Raw genomic sequence first — 12,822 nt, 5'->3', positions numbered from 1 at the left:
GTGTGAAGAATATGCACCAACACCTGCCAATCTCAGAAATGCAGGTGTCTGGGATAGATGTCTTCACGTGCCAAATTTACATTTATCTCGAGCACGCCATGCTGATGAATAATAAAAACTCGTCTGGTATCCTACACAGGTGTGCACAATAATTGTGCTGCACAGGAGCATCAAAGGAGCACCTAGATGCTTTTAACTCCCACTAAATGTGATGAAGGTGTTAATAACTAAACAAAAGCACTCCCATTGTATGGCAACAGTAAAAGATCAATGTGACCCCAAGCTGGAGGAGGCCAGTTGGGCATGGGGCAAGCCAAACTCAGGAGTCAGATTATATGGACTGAACCCCAGCCTAGCTGCTGAGTGACTACATATCTTTAGATTACCATTCAAGCCTCACTTTTTTCATTTGAAAATAGAAGAACCTCTGAGGATGGTGGAGCACACCTTTAATCCCAGCACTTGGGAGGTAGATGCAGGCAGAGTTTGAGTTGGAGGCCAGCCTGGTCTACAGAATGAGTCTCAGGACAGCCAGGGCTACACAGAGAAACCCTGTCTCAGAAAACTAACCAGCTAACCAACCAACAACAAAACAGCAGACTAAACTAACAGCAGCAGCAACAATAACAACAAAAACCGAAAGAAAAAAAAGGAAACAGGAAGAATCACTGATAATGGAACCTTGGACAATTTTAGCATGAACTGAGATAATGCTCGTTTAGCTAGTTTAGCTGTGGTTTTTATTTTTTATTTTTATTTTTTGCTTTTTTATTTTTATGTATTAGGATGTAACATAATGGGTTTCAGGCCAGGTGTGGTGGCATGCCTTTAGTCACAAGGCAGAGGCAGCCAAGATCTCTGTGAGTTAAAGGACAACTTTGTCTTCATAGTCAGTTCCAAGCCGGCCAGGGCTACCTAGTGAGCTACCTGGAAACAAAAAGGTATGGGTTTATTTTAAAGATGTGTGTGTGTTGGGGGGTACATGTATGTGTATGATGTGTGTGTACACATTTGTTTGTGTGAGTACGAGTGTGTGTGCCACAGCATGTGTGTAAAGGTCAAAGGAGCACCTTTGGTGTCAGTCCTAGCCACTGAACACACAGCAGCTGGATCATGGGAGTTCAATATGTCTCTTGTCTCTGACTTCCCTCTTGTTGTAGGAAGTATCCAGCTTTACATGAGTTCTGGTGATTCAAACTCAGTTCTTCATACTTGCGCAGGGAAGTACTTATTCACTGAGCTGTGTCTCCTAGCCCAAAGTAATGGGTTTTACTGGTGGTGGTTTCATGCATATATATCATCACAGTTCGTCTTTGTCTCCCTGCCACTACCACTGTTCACCCCTCCACACACACCTGCTAGCTCCCTTCCCCCCCCCCCCCCCCGTAGCCTCTCTTTCTGCTTCCATGCCATTTGTCACACATTCTTGTTTCCTCCTCTCCTCCCTTTAGATCTTTGTCCCTTATGATGGTCTCCTTTGTACTTTCATGTCCTGCTGATCTGTGTTATTCTAAATAAATTGTCTCTGCAGCCTCGCTGTGTACTCATGTTCTTCTTCGTGACGTTATTCTCAGAAAACAAGCAAATTGTTTCCCAAATCTGCACCAAACACCAAACCACTTAAGGTGCTTAGTTTGAATGAAATGAAAAGCCGGTGGCTTTGACAATGGCTGTGGTCCTGCCTTAGGAAATGACGGCGCTCTGCCAGTGAAACACCAGCAGGAAGAGTGAAGCAGTTTGACTCTTAAAAGCACAAGACTTCTGTAAATTGAGAGCCGTGTTTAAAATGAGGCTTATGTATGTTCTGGAAGGTGCGTGGTACTTTGTTTTGGGGCAGAGCTTGACCATCAATAGATGAATCCCATCTTTGTATGAAGTAGCAATGGAGTAACGAAGCCAGCCTTGGAGTCAGCACCAGAGGCCTGCCTTACCTATAACCTGTGGACACGGGGCTCTTTGAAGGCACACTGCTGTTTGTTTGGAAACTGAAGTGGAGCAAACAGACACTTGGGAAAATTCCAGTGGTGGGTTAATGTATGCCTTACGGTCTGTGCTGGGAGGCCTCCTTTGCATCAGAAACTGGGATAGAGCATGATGGCCTCAGGGAGGCTGGCCAGTGCCACATCTTGACTTCCTAGGTGGGGGGGGAGTTGGGATAATTGCTTATCTGGAGACATTTGGGAGACACTAGGCTGAAATACCTCAGAAATAATAAGCCCAGGCCCTTATCGATAAGAGAAAGCAAAGCAGAACATCAGTTCAGGAAGTTTCCTGAAGAGTTGAGAAACAGGCAGCTGCTTTGAAGCACATTCCATTCCTTCCTTTAATTGTTCCCCAAAGATCCATAGTCCAAACACCCTTACCTGAGAAACTTGTGCTTTTAGTTAATCAGAAATGAGTGTTCTGGGCAAAAAGCATGACGGACCAAGGTTTCTCCTCTTGAGACTTCCTACATGGTGGAAGCTGAGGTAGCTCTGCAGTCCAGAGAGACTGTGACCATAGTCAGAGCTGCTCCCAGAGGACTGCAGGGCTCAGGCCGGCAATATATTAAATTTTCATCTCTCCAAAAGGGGCTTGCAGTAAAATAACCATATCTATGGGATTTGAATCGTGGAAACAACTCTGGGCTCTTCTTTAATCCTCCCAACTTTGCTTCCCATCCCCCTGGCCGACACTGCTATCATTTCTTCATAATTCTTAGGATGAAGCAGTGAGCTCACTGGTCACACAAATGAAGAAACAAATGGGATCTAAATTCTGCTTGCATGCCAGGTATAGTGGAAAGGGAAGTGGGGAATACACAGCAGAGCTCTCCTTGGAGTTGGAGGGACATCTTTGAGTGCAGTGATTGATTCCAATAGTGGCAGAGGGATGTTCTCAAAGCAGAAAAGATGAGACACTGCAGAAGGATGGCTGGAGGAACAGTGACAGGTATGGAATTGTGACAGAAGCTCCTGACCTATGGAATGCTGCAGAACCTTAGACCTGAAAAGTCATCCAGCACAACCCTATAGTGAGACAGTTCCCAGCATTCTCCCTCTGCACTCCACATCTCTGTACTTGCACTACTTTTCATTTAAGCTCTCTGGTTCTTGAAGGAGGTAAATTTCTCCTTCTGGATGGAAGGCAGGGTGGGAGGAGCTTGGGTAGTCAGTATCCTACTGAGCCTGACACCCATACAGGACCGGTAAGTGCTAAGCTCTTGGAGTCAAACTGGGGAGATTTGCTTACCATGGGGATTGGAAACTAATGTCCAGGTTCCAGGGTCCAAGGTCCAATGTCCAGGCCGCAGAGAGAGCACACTTGAGATCACGTGAGCAAGCTTTCAAGAAAGGAGACTTTGCTCTGTCAAGATTTAAGACACTGCCTGACTACATCCCCGGAAAGAGGTTATCTATCCTTGGAGGCCAAATGAGAGCTAGGATCACGGAGAAGCTAAGTTTAAAGGTCTTCTAGTGTTTGCTGAGCTATTTCATCAGAAGATAGCAAGCTTAATTTAAGGCAAAGATTTCTGCCTTCTGCATTTGGAGTCCCTTTGTGGTGTGTCCAGTTGGCAAGCCTTTCAATAGCAGAGGCCTTGAAGACTCACCCAGTCCTGCTGTCTTATTGCAGACTTATGGGTAGACTTCATAACAGGTAAGAGGAATTAGAGACACAATTAAGGTTACATTATTATTATTATTATTATTATTATTATTATTATTATTATTATTTTCAGTTTTTTAAGACAGAGTTTTTCTGTGTAGCCTTGGCTGTCCTGGAATCGCTTTGGAGACCAGACTGACTTCAAACTCACATCGACCCATGTGCCTTTGTCTCTGTGAGCTCTGGGATTACAGGCATGTGGCACCACACCCAGCATAATTTACATTATTATGATAAACAAAGTTGTTTATGTGGTCTGAATATGGCCTAAAAACTACTTCTTGCTGCCAGGAGGTTCTGTTGGGAGTGCTGCTGAATATTTGGGTGTATTTTTTTTAATATTCAGAATTCAATACAAATGCCCTGAGAAATTAGTATTAGCTTTGTGGTCTATTTTTATTGACGAAAGTAATAGACACTGACTGAATTAAAAGGGAGAACAATGGCTATCCATTTGTGGAATTACAACTCTAAATATTCATTTGTTTACTGAGTTGGAAATCAGGTAAAAATAGTGACAAAAATAAATGGCAGGGAGAAGTAGAATAGCAGCTAGAAATACAGATTTTATAACATTGAAATAGCATGACAATGCAGTGAGAAAAAAAAAAACAATACTGGGTTGGATTGAGAATACTTAGATTTGAATTATATCTTGATGCCTAAAGATCTTAATTTTCCTAGGCTTCAGTTTCCTTATCTTAAAAATGTGTGTGTATATGAGTGAGTGAGAGAGAGAGATTTAACTTATAGAATTGTTGTATGGTTGAAGTGACAATATACAATGCTTGGCTCAAGAAACAGGTGAATCTAAGTATTTTTAGGACATTGAAATATTTCTAAGCTACATCTGGCAGACTTTTAATTTGTTTTAAGACCTAACTGTCCTACATTTACTTTAAACTCACAGGATACAGCATGTAAGTTAGTAACTGACTGATGCCTTCTATGAAGTGGTATTGTTCCTGCATAGTTGTGTACTATTTAACATAAGTATACTGATAATATAAAATCAACTAATATTTAAACTGCGTTAGTGGGGACAGAGACGTGGCTCGGTGGCTATAGGCACGTGCTGCCAAATCTGAAGAAATGACTTCAGTTCCCTGAACTTACATGATGGAAAGAGAGAACTGATTCTCTGACCTTTGACTTCCTAATGCATGTTGTGGCATGTGCACAGCCCCCTGCATCCATCCCTAACCCCCCTCCCTGCCCTCCACCCTGTTGAACACAAAATTAAAAAAAAAAAAAGGCATTAGGGGAATTTCCTATTTAAAGGCGTTCTACTCATGCAAAGAAAGAGCTTTTCCAAAAGCAGAGAGCCGTCCTGTTAGAACATGTGTGCAGAATGAAACATCCGTACATGGGGATTAGCTCTCCCACAGCCCTTGTGTCTGGTTTACCCCTTGCTCTGTGTGGGTTCATGGGGGGACGTAGATGTGTGTGTATGAAGACAGCATGACTGCTACGGGCTCTTCTGGGCAGTTTGTTTTGAAATTATTTTTGAAGTCAAAATACTACTTTAGAAAACAGTACGGGAAGTTACGAAGGTAGAGCCTGAGCCAAAGATGTTTGCTCTACACGCAGAAGTCGCCAGCCTCGGCTTTGTGACCTCTGTGTCCAGCGTTTACCCTCGCCAGTGCCTCCATTTCTCATCAGGAATCTGCGAGACAGGGTGGAGGGAGAGTGAGCATTGTAGTAAATACCTCATGTTCCTTCTAGGCCTAGAATTCTACCACCTAAGGAGAGTCAATTCATAAAAGTGTCCAGCTGTGCTGGGTGTGGTAGCAGGGAGTTTTAATACCAGCACTCAGGTGGCAGGAGCAGGCAGCTGTCTGTGAGTTCCATACCAGCTTGGTCTACATAGCAAATTCTACCTAGTCCAGCCAGGGCTTCATGGTATATACCATGTCTCAAATACAAAACAAAGAAAAAGAAGTGCAACAGAATTAAATGTCTCCCAAAGGTACTTGGTTCGTTCAGGGAGGGGCTAAAGGAATAAGATGTGAGGCTTCCTTTATCTTGGATACATACTCACAAGTACAGTATGAGTTCAGTGATGTAGTTTCTTTAAGTGTGGGGGGAGCCTGTATTGTTCAATAGAGGTCTTCATAAGACCTGTGTCTTATTCAAGTAGCTAACTGAAAATTTCGCCTATCCAAATGAACAATTTTATAAAGTCTTTTTGTAAAACATTATTTGTTTTGTGTTTAAAACATGTATTTTAATTCCTGCTTTTGCGGTAGCAGGAACTGAACCCGGAGCTGCCTTGTACACATCTGACAAGCAATTCCCACTGAAGCAAGGATTATGTTTTTAGATCTATCTTGCTTTCCCCGCCTCCTCCTCTTCCTTCTCCTTTTTTTCCATGTAATTCTTCTTTTATAATTTATTTATTTATTACAGTGTATTCACTTTGTATCCCAGCTGTAGCCCCACCCTCATCCCCAATCCTCTCCTCCCTCCCTCTTCTCCTCCCATGCCCCTCCCCCAGTCCGCTGATAGGGGAGGACCTCCTCCTCTTCCATCTGACCCTAGCCTATCAAGTCTCATCAGGACTGTCTGTCATATTCTTCCTCTGTGGCCTGGTAAGTCTGCTCCCCCTCAGGGGGAGGTGATCAAAGAGCCAGCCATGAGTTCATGTCAAAGACAGCCCCTGTTCCCCTTATTAGGGAGCCCATTTGGAGACAGAGCTGCTACAGGCTACATCTGTGCTGGGGTTCTAAGTTATCTCCATGAATGGTTCTTGGTTGGAGTATCAGTCTCAGAAAAGACCCCTGGGCCCAGATTGTATGGTTCTGCTTTTCTCCTTGTGGAGCTCCAGACCCTTCCAGGTCTTCCTATCTCCCCCTTCTTTCATAAGAGTCCCTGCACTCTGGCCAAAGTTTGACTATGAGTCTCAGCATCTGCTTTAATACCCTGCTGTATATTGTCTTTCAGAGGCCCTCTGTGGTAGACTCCTGTCTTGTTCCTTGTTTTCACCTTCTTCCAATGTCTATCCCATTTGCCTTTAGAAGCTAAGCAAGGAGGACGCTGGATAAGATGCTCAAACCTTCTCCTTTTATTTTATTTATTTATTTATTTATTTTTTTTTTTTTTTGTTGCGCAGACTGGCTTCAAATTCCTACACTGAGGCAATCCTCTGGGACTGCACCTGACTTAATTCTAAGTTGTACACTACTGTTGCTGAGATTCTGAGAGCTACAGCAGAAACCATAGCATTCACCTTTCCAAGTGTCAGTTTCAGACTATGTAAAATCTTGTGTAGTCACCAGCTCTGAGGCAAAGTGTGAATGCAGTGGTTCAATCTTAACTGCCTGGAGAAGAGTGGGGCATGATGCTTGCCTTTGGGACAGCTCTGGGGTAGAGAGCAGCCAAAGTGTGTGCATATGGAGTATTCCTGAAAAGGAGAAACAGATGAGAGGCAGAAGGCCACAGCCAATGCAAACCTGCATATGAATGAATTATTTACAGATACTTCCTCTAGCTGCGCGGCTTGCAGAAAGAGAAATGACTCACAGTATTGTGGAAATTGAGTCCAGGGTTGGGTTATGAAAGCCGATGATGAAAATCATTTGTTGAGCCCAGCACTCTTCATCTTCTTCCTGTGTTATAACAAAGTGACTTCAATTTTTGGCTTGGTCTTAGTATGTAAAGACTAATGTCCCTGGAGCTTGACAAATGCAGAGCAAGGCAGGCACTGGTCTCTAGATTTACTTGTCTGATTTCAGTGAGTATCTCAGGATCGAGCGCTGGTAGTTTTGTTCAGCTCTACAAGTGGTTGGAGCATGATGCTTGTAGCGGAAAGCCCACCTGTAGCAGTCTTTTAAAAAACTCTACTTTATGTGGGGTGTTTAGGCCTCTACCTCCCTTCCACCAACCCCCCAACCTTAAATAGGAGTGAGAAAAGGTTAGTGGGGAGAGGGAGATCAGACTCCTTTACTTTTCAGGGCTATTTAGGGTCAAGGAGTTCTTTTAGGGCTCTACACCAATCTTGTCAACCGCAGACACAGCTAGGAGTCTTCTCCACACCTCTGCACCCTGAAATGTTTCTCTCCGTCTGTCCGCTCCAAACCACCACACCGTCTCTGGCCTCTCCAAACTGCTCCACACCACATGCCAACATCAAATGGCACCACAAGTACCTCTCCTTCACTTCCTCATAGTTATACTCTCAGAGTCCTAGACCACACCCCTCTCAGAGCGGCGTGCGGAAGGCCGTTTCCAGCTGGCAAAGACCGTGCTCCCAAATAACAATAAACAGTTGTGGACAAACTATGGCCCAACTCAAAATCCCGCGCTTGGGATTAAAACAAAAACATATTGACATAACATAACTGCGTTTACAAAGAAGCCAAAGCTTTCATTACAGATGGAAGTGGAGCCGGGTCTTGGCTTAAATACCTGTGAATAGTGGTTCCTGTTTTCTGATAAAAGGGACAGGGAACAGCCCGTTTGTATGCTCATTAAAAAACAAAACAAAACAAACAAAATGGTTGGTTCTTCAGGTGCCTGAAATGACCTATTTCTCCACTTTGAAGCAGTGGGCGAACTTCACCCCCCCGCCCCAGGTGCAAAACTCTCTACATAAAAAGCTTAGCCTTGTTCATATGTTTTAGTAAAACAATATCATCTCTTGGTGCCGTGGTTTTCTACTGAACAAAATGACTAAGGATGATGAGGTGGTGGCTGACCTAGAACACTGAAACCTCTGTTCCTCTGTTCTGGGATTCTGTGAGCAGGATGTTTGAAGAGCCCAAAATCACCACTGAGCTTCTTCAGTACCATGAAAATAGATAGGGGGATTAAGATTATGGAAGATGCGGCTCACCCTTAGCCCTCATCAAACTGGAATATTATCACACCCCTCAGAAAGTGTTCTTTTATCGGATCTAAGGCATGCCCTGTTCTTTTGTCTGCCTGTGTTTTTTCTGGAAGCACATCCCTCTGTTTATCTGGAAGTTTCCTCTGGTAATCTGCAGCCCTGAACTACATACTGCCGTTTCTGGTTTTTGAATTAGGATCTTTTGGTCGTGTGTTCACACAACATTTGGCACATATATTTCTGTCCAAGTAGATATTCCTTTCCAATTGGACTTTTGAGACTGACTTTTTATTCCACCCCCCAACCCCCAGTCCAGATTTGAAGAACCTGAAGCCAGAGTTATCTGTAATGAACATTCAAAAGAAATATTTTTAGGAAGAAATGAGTAATTTTCTGCACAAACTTTTGAAAACTCTTTATAGTACCCACTATTAGATGTTCCAAGAGTCTGGGAATATTAAATCCTTTTTTGATTGATTTGTTATATTACCAGGTACACCACCAAGCTTCAATTTTCTTAGCAGGTGTAAGCAGAACTCCATTTTTAAATGGCATAATCATGCAGTCACATTTTGTTCCTTTGAAACATAACATCTCTCAGCAATAAAGCACACACACAAATTAAAAGGGAAGCAACAGCAAAACAGAAACCATTCCTGGCCCCCACCCCAACACACATGATTTTTCACAATATACCTCCTAAAACTCCAGACCCTAGAAGAGGTTAAAGCAGGAGGGTGTGAATTCAAGGCCACTATACAGCAAGATCTTCTCTTAAACAAACAAGCAAACAAACAAACAAATACTGACTAAAAAGAATGATTTGAAAGTAAATGAATGTTTTTCACCCATTTCTGGAAAGAACAATTTAGTTGTGCGGTTTAACCATCTATCTCCCTAACCCATAGCAGTATCATTTCTTCTCTTGTCACTCCACCGAGGCTGTTGCCTCAGAGGTTATGAGACCTAATTATCAAATATATTGTCTCAGCCTCTTGAGAATAAAAAGCATGAGCTATAGAGAGACCCCAACTTGAATTTATTTCCATTTCTTACTTACAAGTCATAAGAACTTGGGAAAGTAACACTGTATAATCCTTTCAATGTTCTAATATGGGGCTTTTAAGAAAAGTTTTCCAGGGTTGTTGGGAGCATCACACAGGGCTTTGAGCATGAAACGCTTGTCATGGTGTCTGGGTTGCTTGTAGCCAGGCAAGCAATGTTGATTCCTTACTTCACTTGACTTCCAAGTCATGGCTCGTTCTTGGATATCTTCCATTCTGTGTTTCTGAGTAAGTCTTGCACATGTTCCATTTTTCTCCCTCAGCTCTTCTCATTCCATCTATTTTCCTCCTCTGTTTCAGATTTTCACTCATATTTTGACCTGAACTGCTTGCCATTTAGAAGTTCAATACCCCAAAACATTGACCAGCTGATTGCTTCCTAATCAGTCCAGAGCATCCTACCTTTGCTTGTCTGATATGTATTTCAAAGTGTTATCAGAGTTAATATTCTCCAAAATACAGGTCAACAATGTAATTTTCTCCATCAAAAACAAGCACAGAAAATAATCATCAAATAAGAAAAAAATCAGGAAAAACAACAAAATCTATTTAAATTGTATCTTCTCATTTAAAGAATGAAGTCCAACACTCACCACAGTCTCCCTTCATTTCCTAAGACACCGTTCTGTCTGTTCTACCCTATCCCCTTACTTTATAAAACACCATTTTTACTGCTCCATGGCTTTGCTATTCAAACTCTTACTGTTTTTTTTTTCTCTAATTATTGTATTCCTGAGGGTTTTTTTTTTTTTAATTAAGAGAAAGTGTCACTCTGTAGCCACCAGCTCGTGTTGGCTTTCAACTCATAGCAATTCTTCCTCAGCTTTCTGAGTGCTACAATCACAGGGGTTCACCTCCACGCCCTACTCCTTGAGTCTGAAATACCGTTTCCTCCATGGGACCTGTCTGGACTACCTATTTCACGTTAGTTAAAATATTCCCATCTCTTCACTCCCATCTCATTTGTATATGACTCACCTCCTGACTCGCTGGACAGTATGCCCCAGTGCATAAACCACAACAGATTTCTCTCACTCTGTTTCCAGCACTCAACAAGGAGTCTGGGCATTGCTCACACTTAACAGTTACTTATAAAATTAAACTGAGTGGAAGGTTGACACAAACAGCCCTGTTTCCCAGCAAGGGGATGACAAATATCAATCAGACACAACAAAGGCCAGGGTCACAGCGTGCTTGCTATGTGTGGTTGCTGTGGTCCTAGAATTCACAAGCGCGCCAGGAAAAAGCGGCTACTCAAATTCCTCCATACACAGGTGGAAAATGGCCACTTCCAATCTGATAGCAAGTGACGGAAAGACCCAAGTCACCACTAGCTTGACTGTACTCAGTGCTCCAGAGGGGATGTTCTGTGCTGCTTCTGAGGAATGCAGCTAGGCGACGTTGGGCAGGGCATGACCAGCCAAGGGTAGATGGGGTGACCTTAGGGAGTTATTGCCAGCCCTGGTTTGCACAAAGATTTTCCTTGCAAGACTTAAGAAGCAAGAGGGGATGGCATTTGTCTGTGCTTTGATATTACAGCGTCACAGGCAAGGGCAGCCAAATGTTATGCAAAAACGTTCTCCGAAGAGCTATGAGACCAGAGGGCTTATCTGGTGGCTGCCCTTCTCCCAGGAGGACCAGGTGACGGGAGAGATCGCCCTGGCTCCTGTGAAGGCTGGTGGAAGCAAGCCTCTGCCAAATTTGTGCATTCCCCAAGGCTGAGAGCACTCCCCAGATGGGAGAATCTCCATGAAGACCTTGGAGCACTTTCTCCTTTTCCTCAGGAGGAGCTGGATGTGGTGGTGGGTCAGCTGTGGTTTATTTAAATTGTATTTAGTAAGAGTTGGCTTCCCAGTCTACCCTCTGTCCCAGCCACGGAGAGTTAGCATGTGACTTTGTGACTCAAAAACAGAACAAACACAAAAACACCAGAAATTGTTTATTTATGTGTGTGTTTGTGCTGGCATGTTTGTCAAGCACATGGATGTCAGGAGACAATTTGCAGGAGTAAGTTCTTTCCTTCTAACATGCAGGTCCTGGGGACAGAACTGAAGAACTCGGGGGTCAGGGTTACTGGCAAGCAACATTACACACTGAACCATCTCAGCCCTCTTCTTATACTAACTAAGTGGTTAGGTCCTCCAGGGGCTGAGAGGTGAAGGGAGAATCCAGAAAATAGAAGACACATGTGAAAACAGATCCAACTGATTCTCTTTGTTGTCTTATCCCCAGGCTCTTTACACCCTGTTCCCTGCCTCACTGCTACCCTGGTGATTGGTCTCTATGTTTCTAGTTCACTGAGCTAGGTGCTGAAGCCGTTTGTGGACCTCAGGAAAGTGAGTGATCAAAATGCCTACAGCCAAGAAGAGTCATTTCAGACCAAGTTTTGTTTGGGTCATGACCCAATCATTTCAATTAATTAATTTTTGAGATAGGAGCTTGCTATATAGGTCAGGCTGGACCTGAACTGTGAATTCTCCTGTCTTAGCATCCCCAGTGCTGGGATTACAGGAATGAGCCAAGTGCCTGCCAAACTGCTTTTGTTTTAAAGTGGAAAACCTGAGCCTTAGATACTCACTCTGGTAGGATGGCTATGGGCCTTTAAAGATACTCTTTTTTTTTTTTTTCTCCTACTGCCTCTAACTAAGCTCTAGTTACCCTTTAAAAGTATAAGAAGAAAGCCTCTCTTAACTAGTCTTGACCTTGGGTAAAGGTTTGCCACTGAACATGAGTTCCCCATACTGCCTTTTGTACAAAGTACTCGGTGACAAAAAGAGATTAGAGGGCAATATCTGCCCATTGCTGTCACTGCATCTGCTACATTTCTGTCCACATCTCCAGCTTCCCTGCAAGCCACAAATTCCATTCATGTATTCCTAGTCTGCCCTTGCCCAAGCACTTCAGCAACTGCTGTGTGGGACATAGTCTCTGCCTATTGGGTTAGTGGATGATAGCACATTTTCACAGCATACCCATCTAAGTGAATACCCAGGGGATATCTAGCTCTAAAGCTGTTAGGTTTCCTGCATAATAGACTACCTCATTTCGGGTCTCCAGAAGTGGTGGACAGGTGTTGGGTGTCTTGTGTCGCTAGGAAAGGTGAGCCTGTACAGCTGAGAATAAGCAACAGTCGTGTGGTAATATGAGATCCAGTCATTTAAAGTTGGAGGCTTAGATGTAGGGTTGGAGGTTGGGACATTCTGGACACCACCTGTCTGCAACCCACCCTCCCCAACACACACACACACACACACACACACACACACACACACACACACACACACA

The sequence above is a fragment of the Psammomys obesus genome, unplaced genomic scaffold (genome assembly GCF_907164565.1).
Source record: "Psammomys obesus unplaced genomic scaffold, mPsaObe1.curated_primary_1811, whole genome shotgun sequence".
In the NCBI taxonomy this organism is placed as follows: Eukaryota; Metazoa; Chordata; class Mammalia; order Rodentia; family Muridae; genus Psammomys; species Psammomys obesus.
The sequence above is the reverse complement of the archived record's forward strand: the minus strand, read 5'-3'. Positions refer to the sequence as shown.